This window comes from Pan paniscus, chromosome 18 (genome assembly GCF_029289425.2).
Source record: "Pan paniscus chromosome 18, NHGRI_mPanPan1-v2.0_pri, whole genome shotgun sequence".
NCBI lineage: Eukaryota > Metazoa > Chordata > Mammalia > Primates > Hominidae > Pan > Pan paniscus.
This window is the reverse complement of record NC_073267.2, coordinates 65,135,745-65,154,452: the sequence shown is the minus strand read 5'-3', so window position 1 is coordinate 65,154,452 and position 18,708 is coordinate 65,135,745. Positions and strand designations below refer to the sequence as shown.

At 41.6% G+C, this 18,708-nt stretch overlaps 1 pseudogene; it reads right to left on the bottom strand.

Annotated features, from left to right (window-relative positions):
- Positions 1 to 14,480: 14,480 nt before the first annotated feature.
- On the bottom strand, positions 14,481 to 18,186 carry LOC129394085 (histone-lysine N-methyltransferase SETMAR-like; annotated as a pseudogene).
- Positions 18,187 to 18,708: the final 522 nt, after the last annotated feature.

Below are 18,708 nucleotides of genomic sequence, written 5' to 3'. Positions count from 1 at the left end.
CTGAGAACTTACTATGTGCCAGGGACTCTGCTAATACCTGAGGATGAGAGTAGGTACAATTCCTAACGCAAGGTTCTTGCATTTTAAAAGTCCACATAGTGGGGAAGAAGTGAGAGTGGCTAAAATAATAATATTGTAATAATATTATTCATGAAATATAAAAGAACTCATAACATAAACTATGTACGAAGTGCTTTTCTAAGCACGTGTAGTTCTAGAACCTGTGGCCATTCCTGGAGGTTTTCCTGCCTTCAGGTTCCCAAAGCTCCTATTTCTCCCACACCTCTAATCCCTGCCTGCCTCCTGTGGAGGGATTGAGTGTGCATTCATCTTTGTGTGAAGGCTGAGGCCGAGTGCTGACCTGCAATAACATGCTGAAAGGAGGATATGCCTCTACCTCACAGAAGGCAAGATCCTTGAAGGCAGGGGCTGTGTGGAGTGCGTTCATGTTCCTCCTTTCCCTGAAGCCCCAGGTCTAACTGTGTATATGGGGCCCTAAGTACACAATAGAAGAATGAATGAATGAAGGAATGAGTAAACCTTTCTCCCACTTCCTGTGTCTTACAAAGCACATGCAGGGCCAACTTCTAGTCCCATGTTCGCAGACCTGCTCCGCCACTCCTAGGCACCATGCTACGGTGCCTCTGGGAGACTGGCTGGACCTGACACCCCTTCCTCTTTCACCTTGGGGTGGCCTTCTTTGCCAGCAGACACTCCCAACCCTGCAGCTGGCAGCCAGCCCCATCTCCTGCCCTTTGTGTATTTGGGAAATGCTGACACATTGGGTCATCAGCCTTTGCCAACACAATTAGGGAGGGAAATTAGGTACAAAAAAATCCCAGATATTTGGCCAAAGGCAAAAGGAAGAGCTTCTGGGATTGTCCCAGGCTCCGTCCCCAATACCGGTACCCAGGCAGTGAAAGTTACCCCAGATGGATGTTGGTGTGCTGGAGAAAGGCCACATACAAGCTCAATGCCCTACTCTGTGTCAAAAGCACTAGTTTGAAGATCAGAAGACTTGAGCCAAAACTATCCTACTGGGTGACCTCCCCTTCCCTGTCTAGGCCTCGGTTTCTCTATCTGAAAAGGAAGAGTTGGGGTGTTGGCTTTTCTCTAAGTTCCTTCGACCGCTAACATTATAGAAAATCATGTCTTACCCACTCTGGGTATCAGATTTTTAATCTAGTAACTAAAAGTAATCATTCTCATCCTTCTATTATCATGAGGGAACTTGGAACAATTAAGATGTTCGTTAAAGAGGCACAGCAAACTCCCCCAGAGTCCCTATGTCACGAGGGGAAACTGAGGTGTGGAAAACCTGTGTTTCCTGTAGAGGCCCTGGGGTCCTGAAATAATCCTGGCCTGTGCAGCTCCCTCCCCAAGCTGCCTTCATCCCCTTCCGATCTACACTAGAATATCTGGGGTACTGGCACTGACACGCCTTGACCAGGGGATCCCACAACTTACCAGCAGCCTGTTTTTCTTGGTCAAGTCAGCAGGAGTGTAAATATTGAGGTAAAGACAGTCTTCAGAAAGCTTAAGAGGAATGTTCTCCTTTTGGTTGGTCAATAGTTCTGAGAGAAACTGCCCTACCTTGGGATCTTGGGTGCACCTGGGGAGGGGGAAAGAAGAATCCCTGAAGTTCAGCCACATCTAAGCGAGGTGTCTTCTAGGGCAGCGCCTTGGACTGGGAGGTTTAAGCCTGAAAATGGACTTGATATTTACAGACTCACGACATTGTAGTGGGTAGGAGGCTATCAGGGGCTTCAGGTAGGGGCGCTGGGACTCACTAAGGTCTCCTAAGACCAAGCAGAGTGAGAAGGGCTTCACAGCTCTTCCCTTCCCGGAGCCTTTGGAACTCCCAGCATCAAGGAGGGGAGACCACCAATACACTGATCCTCCCTGGGAGGTGACATTTCTCACAATATCTTAGGGGTAAAATCTTTGTGGGACAACGTCAGAACCGTGCTCTAGTTTTGTCTCTCCCACACATTTACAGGGTGACCTTGGGTGAATTCCTTTCACATTCTGGGTCCCAATCTGCCAGGTCTATGTGAGAGGATTGATTTCTGCATGAGTCTTGCAACCCTGACATGCCAAGATTCTACCATCTGCCTATCCCAGGCAAGTGCTGTTGGTTGCCCTGATGAAAGATCTCAGGGATACAACATAGATGAACATTGGTAATAGTTATTGCGTCCTCCCAGTGCTCCAGGCACTGTTTCAAGTACCTTTTATGTATTAACTCATTTAAGCCTCAGATTACTCTGATTACATAGGTTCCATTATTTCCATTTTACAAATGAGAAAACTGAAGCCCAGAGAGGTTAGAGAACCTGACCAAGGTTACATAGCCAGGTAGATCCATGCCATGTGGTGCTTATACACAAGTATATTATAAGCAACAGTCCCAGACCTCAAAGTACCAGAAGGCAGGCCTCATGGCCCCCACTAGGTACATGAGGAAACTGAGGCACTCAGGCTCTGGGATGACACAGCTGTCAAAAATCAGAGCCAGCAAAGACAATTTCATGATTTCCATCTTGGGAGGTTTTCCTGCAGATCACCAAGTACAAGTGGCATAACAATAATAATAATAAATATAATAATAATAATAATAAAAACATTCCAATGTGAAGAAAGGGAAAAAGAACTCAACTTCACTGGTCTTCAGATAAATGCAAACTAAAGAGGAAAATAATATTGCTATTATTATTATCATTTTGCCAATCCAATAACCAAAAACAATTTTAATAACCCCAAGCACAGCAAAAAATCTGATGAATGGAGATTTTCATCCTTCAATGGGAGAAATGTAGTTGGAATATTTTGGCAAGGAATTTTAACAAAAGATATATACTTTTCGACTCAGAAATGTCATTTCTGGGAACTTATCCTAAAATAATTATGAATGGGCATAAAGGTTTCACTACAAAATATTCATCACAGTGCTCTCTATATTTTCAAAAACTTCATATGTAACCTAATGACCCCAGATAAATGTTTGGGGAAATTAATTATGGTGCAATACCAAATGTGATGCAGCTGCTAATATCAGGCTATGCTATTTAATGGCATAGAATGATGCTCATGATATACTTAATGAGCAAAGCAAGCATCCAAATTATCTGAACTTAACATTCCACTTTAAAGGAAGAAAGTATAGCAACAGGCACAAAAACTGGAATACAAACAAAATATTAGATCATAATACTTTACCTTTTCTGTAATAAGTATACATTACACTTGCAGTCAGAAAATAAAAACAGTAAATATTATTTTTTAAAAAAGGAAACAAAAAAGGCAGCCAGAGGTGGGCTGCTGGGAACCCTCCAAATGCCTGGCTGCCGAGATGAATGGGGTCTTCTCTGATGCCTGTAGGGTCCTTTGTACCCTGGGGAGAGGTGGTGAGGCCAATTAGAACCTTTGGGCTTTTCTTCCCAGCTTGGCCAGGGTGAATGGACACACCTGCCATTGTTCTTCTCAGCAATAGGGAGCTGGGCACACCTGAGAGTTGAGCACTTGCCGACTGGACACCTCAGTACACTTGCCACTCACACACCTCCTGGCCCACTCCTCTCCCCTACTATGTCAAAATTCAAGACAGCGGAATTCACGGGATCCTTCCTTCTGATCTCCCTCATCTGCTTAACTGCTTCCTTGTTTCCAAGGCACTTATCCTGTTCTAACATATCACATGATCCATGGAGTAATTTGCATGTTGTTCTTATCTGTCTCCCCCTGCTAGAATGCACGCTCCGTGAATCTAGGGATTTTTGCTTTGTTCACTAATGGACCCCAAGGACCCAGAACATGCCTGGCACACAGTAGGTGCTCAATAAACATGTGTTAAATAATGGACTCCAGAATGCTGTGAGAGTTCTGGAATGTTCTTAAGGATCTACAATGATCTTAAGGATTCCAGAGCAAAGGATCAGCCCATCAGGGGACTGCCTTGACTCCTTCCTGCATCACTTTGAGGCGAACATCCCCACGGACACATGCCAAAGCCACCCCTGGCTTACATAGGAGGTTGGGTAGGACTTGGGAGAGTGGGCATATCTGGGGCCTTCAAATGAGCTCTCCCAAGCTTCTCCACCTCCATCAGTTTGCTCAGCAGGTATGTGGAAAACATATGTTAGAGCAGGCATTGGGCGTAGCAAACACATGTTAGAGCAGTCATTGGGTGCAGCAAGCCCATGTCTTGCTGGGCCCCTCACTCAGCTTTGTCTCTGAACTATGGGACTGATCAGGTGTAGATTTTGTGGTGGAGAACACTGAACTGGGAGACAGAAGTCTGAATCCACTGGGTGACATTTGGGAATTCTTTGTGGAAAGACAGGGGGTGGCTCTGGGGGAGGGACCCTCTCACGCACCCTTCACCATGGCTCCACACTCTATGAATCCAGGATTCTATGATATTCTCCACTGCAGCCTGGGCATATGCAGTGTTTCTGGAACCTCACTTATACTCACACTAATATCATGGTTTTTTGCCTTATCAGCATATCGTCTGTACTTCTATGAGCAGTTTTCTTTAAATGAAGTCACTCTTTTTACTTCAACATGCTCACTCAAAAAGGAGACTTTATACCATTTCCATAAATGCGAGACCTGTATAACCTGCCATAAATTAGAGGTATGCATGGAAAATGTGTGACTGCATTTTTTAAATTAAAATGATGGTAAAAATAAAAAAGTACATAAAGAAATGCCAGTAAAAACACTTCTAGTTTACAAAAGTGTAAAACTGAAAAAAGTCACTCAATGGGAAAAGTGAACCATTGAAGGCCAGTTAGTTACATGAAAGCAGGGCCAGCCTTGATCACCGTCATGACCACCGGGTAGGTGACAAGGCAAGGGTACCTACCTTTGGCAAGGGTCATCGTCATCAAGGTCATTTCCTTCTGCTTCAGGGAACGTCTTCCTGTTAACATTCAGTTCAATGGGCAGAAATTGTATTATGTTTACACCTTCCCAGGCCCATGATGCTGCCCATGATGCTGTGTTATACTTAGGGGGTCAGACTCCCTGGGGTCAATCAGGTCCTAGGACTGACTGGTCAGAGTATCTGGAGGAAATTTTGGGCTTGTGGTGGGTCGTAGAGGAGAGAGCTGTACTCCCATGGGCATAACTAGTCCACCTCAATGGCTCAAACAACTGATGATTGGGCCATGTACATTCATCAGTCAATCACCCTGTGACTGCTGAGGAAGAATTATTAGTGAGACCAGGATAAACTATGGTAGCAATTAGGCCCAGAATTTCAATGGCTTATTTTTCATTTATGTAAAAAAGTAGAGTGTTGTTGTTCAGGTCAACAATGTGGTTGTCTTCCATATGGTCACTCAGTGATCCAAATTAGAGTATCAGCAAACTTTTTCTATAAAGTGCCAGATAGTAAATATTTTGGGCTTTGCAGGCAATGTTCTCTTTGGCAACTGCTGTGATAGTAAAGACAGCCATGAATGATACCTATCCAAACGGGCATGGCTGTGTTTCAATTGTTTCATTCTTCTGCATACGGCTGGCCAGTTATCCCAGCACCATTTACTGAATAGGGAGTCCTTTCCCCATTGCTTGTTTTTGTTGACCTTGTTGAAGATCAGATGGTTTTAGGTTTGTGGCTTTATTTCTGAGTTTTCTCTTCTGTTCCATTGGTCTATGTGTCTATTTTTGTACCAGTACCATGCTATTTTGGTTACTGTAGCCTTATAGTATAGTCTGAAGTTGGGTAATGTGATGCCTCCAGCTTTGTTCTTTTTGCTTAGGGTTGCTATGATGATTCTGGCTCTTTTGGTTGGATATGAATTTTAGAATTGTTTTTTCTAACTCTGTGAAGAATCGGTGCAGGTAGTTTGATGGAAATAGCATTGAATCTGTAAATTGCTTTAGGAAGCATGGCCATTTTAATGATATTGATTTTTCCTATCCATGAGCATTGAATGTTTTTCCATTTATTTGTGTCATCTCTGATTTCTTTGAGCAGTGTTTTGTAGTTCTCCTTGCAGAGATCTTTCACTTCCTTGGTCAGCTGTATTCCTAGGTATTTCATTTATTTGTGGTTGTTGTAAATGGGATTGTGTTCTTGATTTGACTCTCAGCCTGGATGTTATTGATGTATAGAAATGCTAGTAATTTTTGTACATTGACTTTGTATCCTGAAACCTTACTAAAATAATTTATCAGTTCTAGTAGCCTTTTGGTGGATTCTTTAGGGTTCTCTAAGTATAGGATTATATTGTCAGTGAAGAGAGATAGTTTGACTTCTTCTTTTCCTGTTTAGATGCCTTTTATTTCTTTTTCTTGCCTGATTGCTCTAGTTAGGACTTCCAGGGCTATGTTTAATAGGAGTGGTGAGAGTGGGCATTTATGTCTTGTTCCATATCTCAAGGGGAATGCTTCCAGATTTGCCCATTCAGTATGATGTTGGCTGTGGGTTTGTCATAGATGGCTTTTATTGTTTTGAGATGTGCTCCTTTAATGCTGAGTCTGTTGAAGGTTTTTAACATGAAAGGATGTCAGATTTCATAAGAAGTTCTTTCTTTGTCTATTGAGATGAATATATTGTTTTTGCTTTAAATTCTGTTTATGTGGTGAATCACATTTATTGATTTGTACTTGTTGAACCAATTATTGCATCTCAGGGATGAAGCCTACTTGATCATCGTTTATTAACTTTTTGATGTGCCACTGAATTTGGTTTCCTGGTATTTTGTTGAGGATTTTTGTGTCTATGTTCATCAGGGATATTAGCCAGAAGTTTTTTTTCTCATTGTGACTCTGCTAGATTTTGGCATTAGGCTGATGCTGGCTTCATGGAATGAGTGAGAGAGGAGTCCCTCCTCTTGGATTTTCTTGGAATAGTTTCAGTAGAATTGGTCTCAGTTCTTCTTTCTACATGTGGTAGAATTTGGCTGTGAATTAATCTGATCCAGGACTTTTTTTGGTTGGTAGGGTTTTTTTGTTGTTGTTGTAACTGATTCAATTTCAGAGTTTCATATTAGTCTCTTCAGGATTTCAATCTCTTCCTGATTCAATTTTAGGAGATTGAGTATTTCCAGGAATTTATTTATTTTCTCCAGATTTTCTAATTTGTGCACATGGAGTTATTCATAATATTATCTGAGGATCCTTTGTATTTCTGTGGGATCGGGTGTAACATCATTTTTGTCATTTCTGATTGTGCTTATTTGGATCTTCTTTGATTTTGTTAATCTAGTTAGGGGCCTATTGATCTGGTTTATTTTTACTAATAACCAACTTGTAGTTTTATTGATCATTTGTATGGATTTTTGCAACTCAATGTCAAATTCTTCTCTAATTTTAGTTTTCTTTTGCTAGCTTTGGGGTTGGCTTGTTCTCTTTTTCTAGTTCATTTAGGTGCAAACTTACATTGTTAATTTGAGATCTTTCTAACTTCTTGATGAAGGCATTTGGTGCTCTAAACTTTCCTCTTAACACTGCTTTAGCTGCATCCCAGAGATTTTGGTAAGTTGCATCCCTATTTTCAATAATTTCAAAGAATTTTTTGATTTATGCCTTAAATTTGATATTCACCCAGGAGTTATTCAGGAGTAAGTTGTTTAATTTCCATGTATTTATGCAGTTTTGAGAGATGTTCTTGATAATATTTTTATTTTTATTGCACTGTGGTCCGAGAGTGTGTTTGGTATGATTTCAACTTTACAAAAAAATTTTAACACTTGCTTTATGACTGAGCATGTAGTTAATCTTAGAATAGGTTCTATGTGGTCAGGTGTGGTGGCTCATACCTGTAATCCCGGCACTTTGGGAGGCCAAGGCAGGCAGATCTTTTGAGGTCAGGAGTTTGAGACCAGCCTGGCCAGCGTGGTGAAACCCGGTCTCTAGTAAAAATACAAAACAACAACAACAACAAACAAACAACAACAACAAAAAAAACAAAATTAGCCAGCCGTGATGATGGGTGCCATAATCCCAGAGATACTCAGGAGGCTGAGGCAGAAGAATCACTTGAACCTGGGAGGCGGAGGTTGCAGTGAGCCAAGATCGCACCATTGCACTCCAGCCTGGACGACAACAGCGGAACTCCGTTTCAAAAAAAAAAAAGAATATGTTCTGTGGGCAGGTGAGAAGAGTATCTGTTCTGCCATTGTTTGGTGGAGTGTTCTGTAGATGTCTATTAGGTCTAACTGGCCAAGAGTCAAGTTTAAGTCTAGAGTTTCTTCGTCTGTTTTCTGCCTCAATGATCTGTCTAATGCTGTCAGTGGAATGTTGAAGACTCCCACTCTTATTGTGTGGTTATCTAAGTCTTTTTGTAGTCCAAGAAGAATTGTTTCATGAATTGGGGTGCTCCAATGTTGGGTGGGTATATATTTAGGATAGCTAATTCTTCTTGTTGAATTGTACCTTTTAGCATAATGTAATACCCTTCTTTGTCCTTCTTAATAGAAATTGGTTTAACATCTATTTTATCTGACATAAAAATAGTGACTGGTTCTTTTTAGTTTTCCATTTGCATGGTAGATATTTCTCCATCCCTTTACTTTGAACCTGTGGGTGTCATTACATGTGAGATGAGTCTCTTGAAGACAGCAGATGGTTGGGTCTTGTCTTTTTATCTGGCTTGCCACTCTATATCTTTTAAGTGGAGGCATTTAGCCCATTTACATTCAGGATTAGAATAGGCATGTGAGATTTTGAGCCTGTGACTGTGTTGCTAGGTGGTTGTTATGTAGACTTGGTTGTGTAGTTGCTTTATAGTACCTGTGGGCTATATTCTTAGTGTGTTTTTGTGGTAACAAGTATCACTCTTTTAATTCCATGTTTAGCACTCCCTTAATGACCTCTTGTAAGGCTGGTTTAGTTGAAACAATGTCCCTCAGCATTTGCTTATCTGAGAAGGATTTTATTTCTTCTTCACTTATGAAGCTTAGTTTGAAGGAATATGAATTCTTGGTTGAAATTTCTTTCCTTTAAGGACACTAAAAATAGACCCCCAATATCTTCTGGGGTGTAAGATTTCTGCTGATAGGTCTGCTGCTAGCCTGATGGGGTTCTGTCTGTATGTAACTTGACCCTTCTCTCTAGCTGCCTTTAAGATTTTTTTCTTTTGGGTTGATGTTGGTGAATCTGATGACTATGTTCCTTGAGGATGGTCATGTTGTATAGCATCTAGCGGGTTCTCTGTATTTCCTGAATTTGCATGTTAACCTCTCTAGTGAGATTAGAGAAATTTTCATGGACTATATCCCCACATATATTTTGCAAGGTTGCTTATTCTCTTTTTTTCTCTCAGGAATGCCAATGAATTGCAGATTTGGTCTCTTTACATACTTCTTGGAAGTTTTGTTCGTTGAAGATTTTAATTAGGAATCAAAGCTTAGCGGGAGAGGAGAGCCAGAGAAGTGACAGGGAAGCTACAGTTTACAACAGATTTGTGAACTCAGCCAAGCACAGTGGTGGCAGGGCCTAGCTGCTACAAAGAAGACATGTTTTAGACAAATACTCATGTGTATGGGCAAAAAACTCGAGGACTGTATTTGTGACTAGTTGTATAACAGGTTATTTTAGTTTCTGTTCTGTGGAAAGTGTAAAGCATTCCAACAAAGGGTTTTAATGTAGATTTTTTTTTTGTACCCATGCTGTTAATTGCTAAATGTAATAGTCTGATCGTGATGCTGAATAATTGTCTTTTTTTTAATGTGCTGTGTAAAGTTAGTCTACTCTGAAGCCATCTTGGTAAATTTCCCCAACAGTGTGAAGTTAGAATTCCTTCAGGGTGATGCCAGGTTCTATTTGGAATTTATATACAACCTGCTTGGGTGGAGAAGCCATTGTCTTCGGAAACCTTGGTGTAGTTGAACTGATAGTTACTGTTGTGACCTGAAGTTCACCATTAAAAGGGATTACCCAAGCAAAATCATGGAATGGTTATAAAAGTGATTGTTGGCACATCCTATGCAATATATCTAAATTGAATAATGGTACCAGAGAAAATTATAGATGGGAATGAAGCTTGTGTATCATCCATTATCATGGGTAATCAATAAACGATTTAATTCTCTTGAAAAAAAAATTTTTTTAACTTTTGTCTGACTGTGTCGATGTGAAGTACTGGCCTTTGAGCTCTGAGATTCTTTCCTCATCTTGGTCTATTCTGTTGATAATACTTTTACTTATATTATAGAATTATTGTAGTGAATTTTTTAGCTCTGGAAGTTCAGTTTGGTTCTTTGTTAAAATGGCTATTTTGTCTTTCAGGTCTTGGATTGTTTTACTGGATTCCTTGGGTTAGGTTTCAACTTTCTCCTAAATCTTGATGAGCTTTCTTGCCATCTGCATTCTGAGTTCTATGCCTGTCATTTCAGTCTGGTTAAGAGCCATTCCTGGAAATCTAGTGGACTCATTTGGAGGTAAGGGGACACTCTGGCTTTTTGAGTTGCCAGAGTTCTTGCACCGATTCTTTCTCATCTGGGAGGGTTTGTGTTCATTTTACTGTGGTGTAAGTTGAGTATTGTCAGTTGGCTTCTGAGTGTTTTCAGAAGGCCAAGGTTCTGTTCAGGGTCTTTATTTGTGGCTAAATTCTTGCCCTTAGTTTCACAGGAAGGCATAATAGCAAAATATTTTTGATGTTGTAGTTTAGGCTATGATCCACTAGATCTTAAAAGATACAGAGTGGCTTAAGGGTAATGGGCAGTAGATAGGCTCTTAGCAGCATGGCTTCTCTGTATTTCCTTTCATTTGCAGCCATACTCTGCATTGCAGTGGAGTAGAAAGGTAACCCCCTTACCAGGTACACTCCTGGACCTTGGAGGAGGCCCCTCCTATCACTGGTGCTGTGCCTGTGTTTCTTTTGTTGGATGTTCCAGACTGCAGGGGTCCCTGGCTGAGGCCAGGGCCCTAATATGTGTTTCTTATGATGTCACAGCCCATCCCTCTGGGTCACTCTGGCCAGAAACCCTTTACAGCAAACAATATAGAACTCAAAAAAATACTGGCACATTACTAGAATCCCATTCCATCATTAATAATTAGTCTTACTTCATCACTATGTTGTATGAAAATGTCTCCCAGGGAGAGAGCACTTGGGTTGGTAGCCTTATTGGAGAGATCTTGTTGGGTTCCAAAAGCAAGACTGGACTCTGCAAACATACAGCTTTAGCCTTTTAGGCATCTGTATAATGGAGCTAAGAGACAATATCATCACTTGCTCTGAGCCTCTTTTGAGATGTTAATATATATTGGATTTCCCTCATTACACAACCCATTTATTCATTCCTTTGCCCTTAGCTACTCTTCCTCCTTCTCCCCATTTTTGCCTAAAATTTCCAACTTTTGGAAGGTACATTAGTTTTGGCCACTGTGCTGGTCCAGATTGCAGGCAGCAATGCTAGTCTAGCAAGTGCCTCCCACTTAGTCCACTCCCATTCAGATAGGGTAAAGTTACACAGGTGCAGAACTAGTGGGGTGTTTCTACCACCTGGTAAAATATAAATGCATTTACTATGAACCCCAATTTTTACAGCTGGGATCAGAGCACAATCTGCCCCATCAGGCCCTTAGGAATTTATACTTTTTTGTTGTTGTTGGAATCAGCCCTGGTTCTATAACCACTGCATCAGATAGGAAAAAGAAAAAAAAAGTTGATATAGTGTGAAGAAGATAAAAAAATAGTCATAATATCAGCATATTCTTTCCCTACTAAGAATTGCATAGTCACACCAGCGTTCTCCCCATCTCCTCCTTCCCAGATCCACCAGGAAAACAGAGGAATCTATCTAGTGGGGGCACTTCTTCATCTCCTCCTGCTGAGTGTGAGCATACACTTGTGAAGGTGTGCAAGCCAGCCTTTCATGCATTTATCTCCCTCCATTTCAGACAACCAATGTTTTAGTTGTCTGTTCCAAATTTCTATCAAACTATTATTCTGAGGAGGAGATCTCCTTGCCCATTGTTGGACATTATAGGCTATATTGTGTATTTCTTGACCTGAAGAAATGTGAATCCGCCATCCAAATTGGTGCAATATCTTCTATTCCAGTTCTTTTATGGCATTCTGAGTATTTGCATCTTCCACCAGGTAAGCAAAACCCAGTCTAGAGACAGCATCTATTCTGGTCAAGACCCCTTTGTAGCTCCCCCATGCCAAGGCTACCACCATCAGTCTCACTTGCCAGCTATGTTCAGGGCCTTCCCACCAGGGTCTGCCACATAGCCCTCTGGAATCTCTGTCTCCTGCTGGCAAACAGAGCAGTTCTTATTGGCATTTTGTGCCTCAGAGGATGCAAAAGGAATATGCCTAGATTCATTCCAGCTGCATTGCTGCCCTACCCCAGTGTCTGTTCATTTCATGGAGCCAGGTGGCCACCTTAAGCAAGCACACAGGGACATCTATTTGCCAATTCCAACTACCTTTCAAATCTGGAAAGCAATTCTTCTGAAGGGCATTGACATGTCCTACTTTAATGCACCCCTCAAATTCCCGTAGGACCGTGCCCCATGTGAACATCCTTTTACTAGGCCAGGTTTCCATTGCCCTCTTGCCTGAGTGTGTGGCCAGGCCACTGGCCCCAACATGGGGGCTTTTCCCACTGTTCAATTCTTCCATCATGCTAGGTAAACAGCATGCAATTCAACCCATTGAGCTGATTTGTTTTTACCTTCTTCAAACAAAGTGGTGGCCCTCCAAACAGGATGTTCGTTCACCTTGGAATTGCTGTCCACAGAACAAGCAGCTCTTAGTGCTCAGTTAAGAATGGTTTATAGGGCACTGTACAACTAATATAATTCAGAAGCTCCTCACACAGCTCTGGAATCAGTCCTAGGGTGAAAGAGACTCTCTGTTTGTGAGTGTCTCCTCCTTGCACTCCTAGATAGCATGATCCTGTATAAACCATTTCCATTGAATTCTATTTCCATTGAACTCATTTTCATGGAATACCTCTGAACACTACCTTCCCCCTAACCCCAGTAGGGTGTTTCTCTGACATCACCCAAGATATCAAGAGTATTTCAGGATTTAAGGTCATTTTATGTCCTTCAGCCACTGAGGTAGCTTCAATTAATGTCCAATCACAAGGTAATAATTGACCCTCAGGTGGAAATTCTCTAGTTCGAAGTCCCAGTGTTCATCACTGGGAGGCACTCACAGGCTTTTGCCATAAGTCCCGGTTTATGTCCCCTCCCCCCGTCCCCGCCAGGACTATCACGCTGAGAATTTGTTCCTACCAGTGCTCCAGCTTCCAGTCTACACTGTCTGCCCTCAGACAATCTTACTGGTTCTCATTTAGCGTGTTCAATTAATATTGCTTGGAGGTTGGATATATATGCCTTCTGTTTTACAGTACTAGGTAGGGGAAACATTCCCCAGTCAGATACAATGTCTAGTCCCATAATACAATCGTGTAAAGGAGACGCAAGCACTTCACATAAAGCCTGCCCAAACATACTGGTTTTCATCCAAATGTTCACCTTAATTCCCTCAACTCTTCTATTCCTAACTGTAGTCTCCATTAGGACTATATCAACAGATTTCAGTTTTATAATACTAGGTAAGGGAAGTGTTCTCCAGCCAGACAATATCCATTCCCACAAAACACTCAGGCAAAGGAGACACTGCTTTCTTACATAAAGCCTGTTCAAATATTCCAACTTTCATAACCCTATCAGCCTTTACAATTGTATATTCTGTATACAATTCTGTATATAGCCCACATCGGGGCTTCACCACAGCACATAGGGGCTTTGGTATCAAGGAGCCCTGGAGTTTCTCTTCTCCAACTCCTGACCATTTCACCCACTCTTGTGCACAAAGCTTGGGTTTCCAGCAAGGTGTTTAGCAAAGGGACCTTGGCCCTTTTTTCAGTTGATTAACCTGCCTAATCATAGCCCCAAGCAATTTTTGGTCGGGTTTCTCATTGTAATCTTTCCTTTCCGGCTTTTAGGGTAAATAGATCAGACTTCTTTGGGGGCCTTTAATGTTGGGGTACCTTTGGCCTGCCCAGCCTTTTGTATTGTTTTATTAAAACCTTTGTTTTAGGAACATAAAGTCAAACAAAGCTTGGTCTCACTCATACTGAGAAGCTTTAAAAAGTTGATCTCATAAAAGAAAAAACTAGAACAGAAGATGCTAGAGGCTGGGAAGGGTAGGGAAAGGCAAAGATAGTGAGAAATTTGTTAAGGGAGACAAAATTACAGTTAAATAAGAGGAATACATTCTAATGTTCTATAGCACTTTCAGATGACTATAGTTAACAATAATGTACTATGCAGTTCCAAATAGCTAGGAGAATACTGAATATTCCCAACACAAAGAAATATTAAATATTTGAGATGATAGCTATTCTAATTACCCTGATCTGATCACTGTACATTATGTGTAGTGAAACATCACTACATGCCCCCATAAATATGTACAATTATTAGGTTGGTGCAAAAGTAATTGTGGTTTTGGATCATGAATTTTAAATCATTCTAACTAGGCTCAAACACATTTATTAATCAAAATAAAAACCATTACAATTAATACATTTTTGCTAATGAGAAATAAGTTTGTTTATTCCTGTAGTATAAAAATCCATGCTTCGGGATTCGATGAACTCTTGAAAAGCATTTTCTGCATCCTGCTGGTTGTGGAAGCATTTTCTCTGCAAAAAGTTGTCAAGATCCTTGAAGAAATGGTAGTTGGCTAGAGGTCAGGTAAATATGGCGGATGAGGCAAAACTTCATAGCCCAATTCATTCAACTTTTGAAGTGTTGGTTGTGCGATGTGCAGTTGGTTGTTGTGGAGAATTGGACCCTTTCTGTTGACCAATGCTGGTCGCAGGCATTGCAGTTTTCAGTGCATCTCATCGATTTGCTGAGCGTACTTCTCAGATATAATGGTTTCACTGGGATTCAGAAAACGGTAGTGGATCAGACTGGCAGCAGATCACCAAACAGTGACCATGACCTTTTGTTTTTTGGTGCAAGTTTGGCTTTGTGAAGTGCTTTGGAGCTTCTTCTAAGTCCAACCACTGACCTAGTTGTCACCAGTTGCCGTATAAAATCCACTTTTCATCACATGTCACAATCCAGTTGAGAAATGGTTCATTGTTGTTGCATAGAATAAGAGAAGATGACACTTCAAAAATACTTTTTTTAAAATTTTTGCTCAGCTCGTTAAGAACCCACTTATTGAGGTTTTTCACCTTTCCAATTTGCATCAAATGCCGAATGATCATAGAACGGTCAAGTTGAGCTCTTCAGCAACTTCTCCTGTAGCTGTAAGAGGATCAGCTTCGATGATTGTTCTCAATTGGTCAGTGTTAACTTCTGATGGCTGGTCACTACACTCCTGATCTTCAAGGTTCATGTCTCCTTTGCAAAACTTCTTGAACCACCACTGCACCATATGTTCATTAGCAGTTCCTGGGCCAAATGTGTTGTTGATGTTTTGAGTTGTCTCCACTGCTTTACAACCCATCTTCAACTAAAAAAAAAATCATTCAAATTTTCTTTTTGTCTAACATTATTTCCATAGCCTAAAACAAATATGAAATAAACAGCAAGTAATAAGTCATTAGCAAAAAATAAAGTGAAATATGTGCATTAAAATCATGTATAGCATAACCACATTTATTTAAGGATGTATTCCAATATCAAATAGCACATTTCAACAGTACAAAAACTGCAATTACATTTGAAAGAACCTAATACTATATGTCAATTAAAAGTTAAATTTGAACTTAAAAAAATAAAATCTTTGTTTTAAACCCACCCTTTGCCTCCCACCTGGGCTGGTGTAAGATTCCTAATTGGTCTCTCTATCACTACTCTCCCCACTACAGAGGCAGAGTGAGCCATCTGAATGGCCACAATTGTTTTCACCTCTCTATATATCAGCTTTTGCATGTGGTTTCAAAATAATGTATGGCAGACATGACAGTGCCTGAGCCAGTTCTCAGCCAAGGCCTTAAGAGGCCTTACTCATGTCCACTCACTCCCTTGAACCCACATGATTTCCCTGGGGAATGAGACACTGCATGGAAGGAAAACATCCCAGGGGAGGCGATCTAAGACCAACCATTTTCCAACTGGCCTGCCAGCTACAGACACATGAGGAAACCCAATCAAGATGCGGAGCTTGGTCAGTATCTGCAGAACTTCCTAGATGGGCCACAGATTTACGAGTTAAATACATGGTTGTCTTTATAAGTTTGGGGGTAGTTCGCTACACCACAATCGTTCACTAATGCACCATCTACACCCAATTATGATTATATCATTCCACCCATCTAAAACCCTTGGCTCCCTTTTGTCTTCTGGAAAAAGTTCCACTGCCTTATCTCAGCACAGGATGTCTCTCATATTCTGAATTTTATGCTCCTCTACAGCCCCTCTGCTTGGACCCTGCAAATTTCTGCAGATCTTGTACTCTCTGCTACTGATTCATGCCTCTGTGCTGCCACTTTCACTATTCTCATGACCTGGAATTTCCCTAAGATGCAACTCTAGCACCACCTGCTATGGGGAGCCCTCTCTGATCTCCCCACATGGGGCTCTGTGCATGATTTCTCCGCTAGGTTATGAGATGACCTTGTCTCATTCATCTCTATAAACCCAACCATCTCCTTAAGGCTTACATGTGCCAGATCCTTGTCTAAGCACCAGGCATACAAATACGAATAAGCAGTTATTGCCTCCTGTCTCAAAAGTTGCTGGTCCCCTGAAGGTCATTTCAATAAATGTGGCAAATGTGGTGATGGATAGGTTAGGAAAGGCATTTTTTAGGGTCTGATATCTTGAGTGACAAACAGAAGTTATTCAGGTTCAGAGAGATGAAAGAGGGGGAAGAGCCTAAGGCTGAGGCTCAGGGAGACAGGGTGTGCTTGGATTATGTGCAGCTAGTGTAGGGTGATGGTGCAGAGAGGTGGGGTGAGATGAAGACAGAGAGGCTGAGGACTTGAATTTACCTTGAAGGAAATGAGGAGCCACTGAAGGGCTTTCCATGAGCATGCAATAGGTGCTCAATAAGTGTTTCATTATCAACACACAATCCCTCTCCCCATTAGACTGAGAGCTCCTCCCGGGCAGGAATATTCCTTCTCTGTTTTCCATTGTTCTTTCCTGGAACATAGTGGGACCATGTATGATTCTGATCAATGAATAAATGAATGAACGAATGAGTGCAACCAAGATATGATAGTAACAAAACAAAATGGATCTTTTCATTCATTCAAAACTGCTTTTCACTCCCCTGGTTCCAGAGAGTGTTGAGGATTCAGACAGGCTCTGAGAAGGGTCTGGGTTCAGCCTCTGCTTAGCAGCAGAAGTGTGTGTTGGTGCCACCTGGTGGTCGTAGTGCTCATATTATCAATTAGAAATCTCCCTCCGTTGTTACTAACGCACCTGTCAGGCCAGGGAAGCGGAGAGGGAACCTAGAATGGGCAGAAATACTCTGCTCAATGGACATATCTACCCGCCAGCTCAGTGGTGCCTCTGTGAATGCCAACCCCAGGTCTGTCTGTCTTCCTCTTGCAAGACCTGAGTCCTGAGTCCCCACAACTTGAGCCCAAGGGAGTAACTAATATCAGACCATAGAACATAGATGCCCTTATCTGTGGCCTTTCTGTCCAGGGTGCTTTCCACAGGGACCCTCTTGTTCTCAGCAGATGAGGGAACCTGGGGTGAGGAAGCTGCAGAGAGGGAGGCAGCGATCAGCATCTCCTCAATGTCCTTCCCATCCTCTCCCTAAGAGAACCATGATTCTGTTCAGGGCAGCAACGTACCCAGCAAAAGTTCTTACTTCTCCAGACTCTCTTATAGTCATGGGTTCTGTGTTGCACAGATTTGGCCAATGGGGTGTAGGCAGACTGTGGAGGGGTTCCAGGGAAGCCATGCTCCTCCAGCGTGACAAGAGATGACTCAACTGTCTTCTGCCTTTACCTTTTCTCTCCCTCCCCCTTCCTCCTGCCTGAAAGGTGGGCAAGGCATCTGCAGGTGGCTTCACCATCTTTTCTCCATGAGGATGAGCACCACATGCTATGGATAGTGGAACAAGAAGCTAGAAGGCATCCAATTTTTTTATTACTTCTTAAAGCAGCTCCAGAGCCATCTGGGGCTTCTGGACACATCCAGGCAGGGGCCCCTGTTGAAGTCCTTCTCTAGGACCAAAGTTACTTCTCCATCTTCTTCCTGCTCAACACCTTCTCCCTGACCCATTGCCTGTTTGTTACAAGAGGATAAGAAAAGCCCATTTATGAAGAAACTATAGTTACATTTCTGTTAGATGCAGTCACTTGCATCCTAACATATATGTGCCTAATCTTTTTGCTTTTGGCTAGTGAGCCCAGACTAAACCTGTATTTGGCATAAAGAACCAGAGAGTACAGGACTGGGGGGCTTCTGGAGAAAGCCAGGATAGATACTTTTCCTAGGAGTTAGGGAGCCTCTGTCCAAACTGAATTCCCTCTTACTATGTGATGTAGAGCAAGTTGTTTGTTTCCTATCACATCGTAGGCACTTAGATATGTATATATATATATATATACACACACACACACACGTATACACATATATTTACATTTACATATTTTTGTTAAAAATAGGCATATATGTGTATAACACATATATGTGTGTTAAATTACATATATGTGTACAACTTACATATGTATACACATAAGTTATTTATTTAGTATTATGCATTTGCAATTGAAGAAGGGATGGAAGTAGAGGAGGACTCAT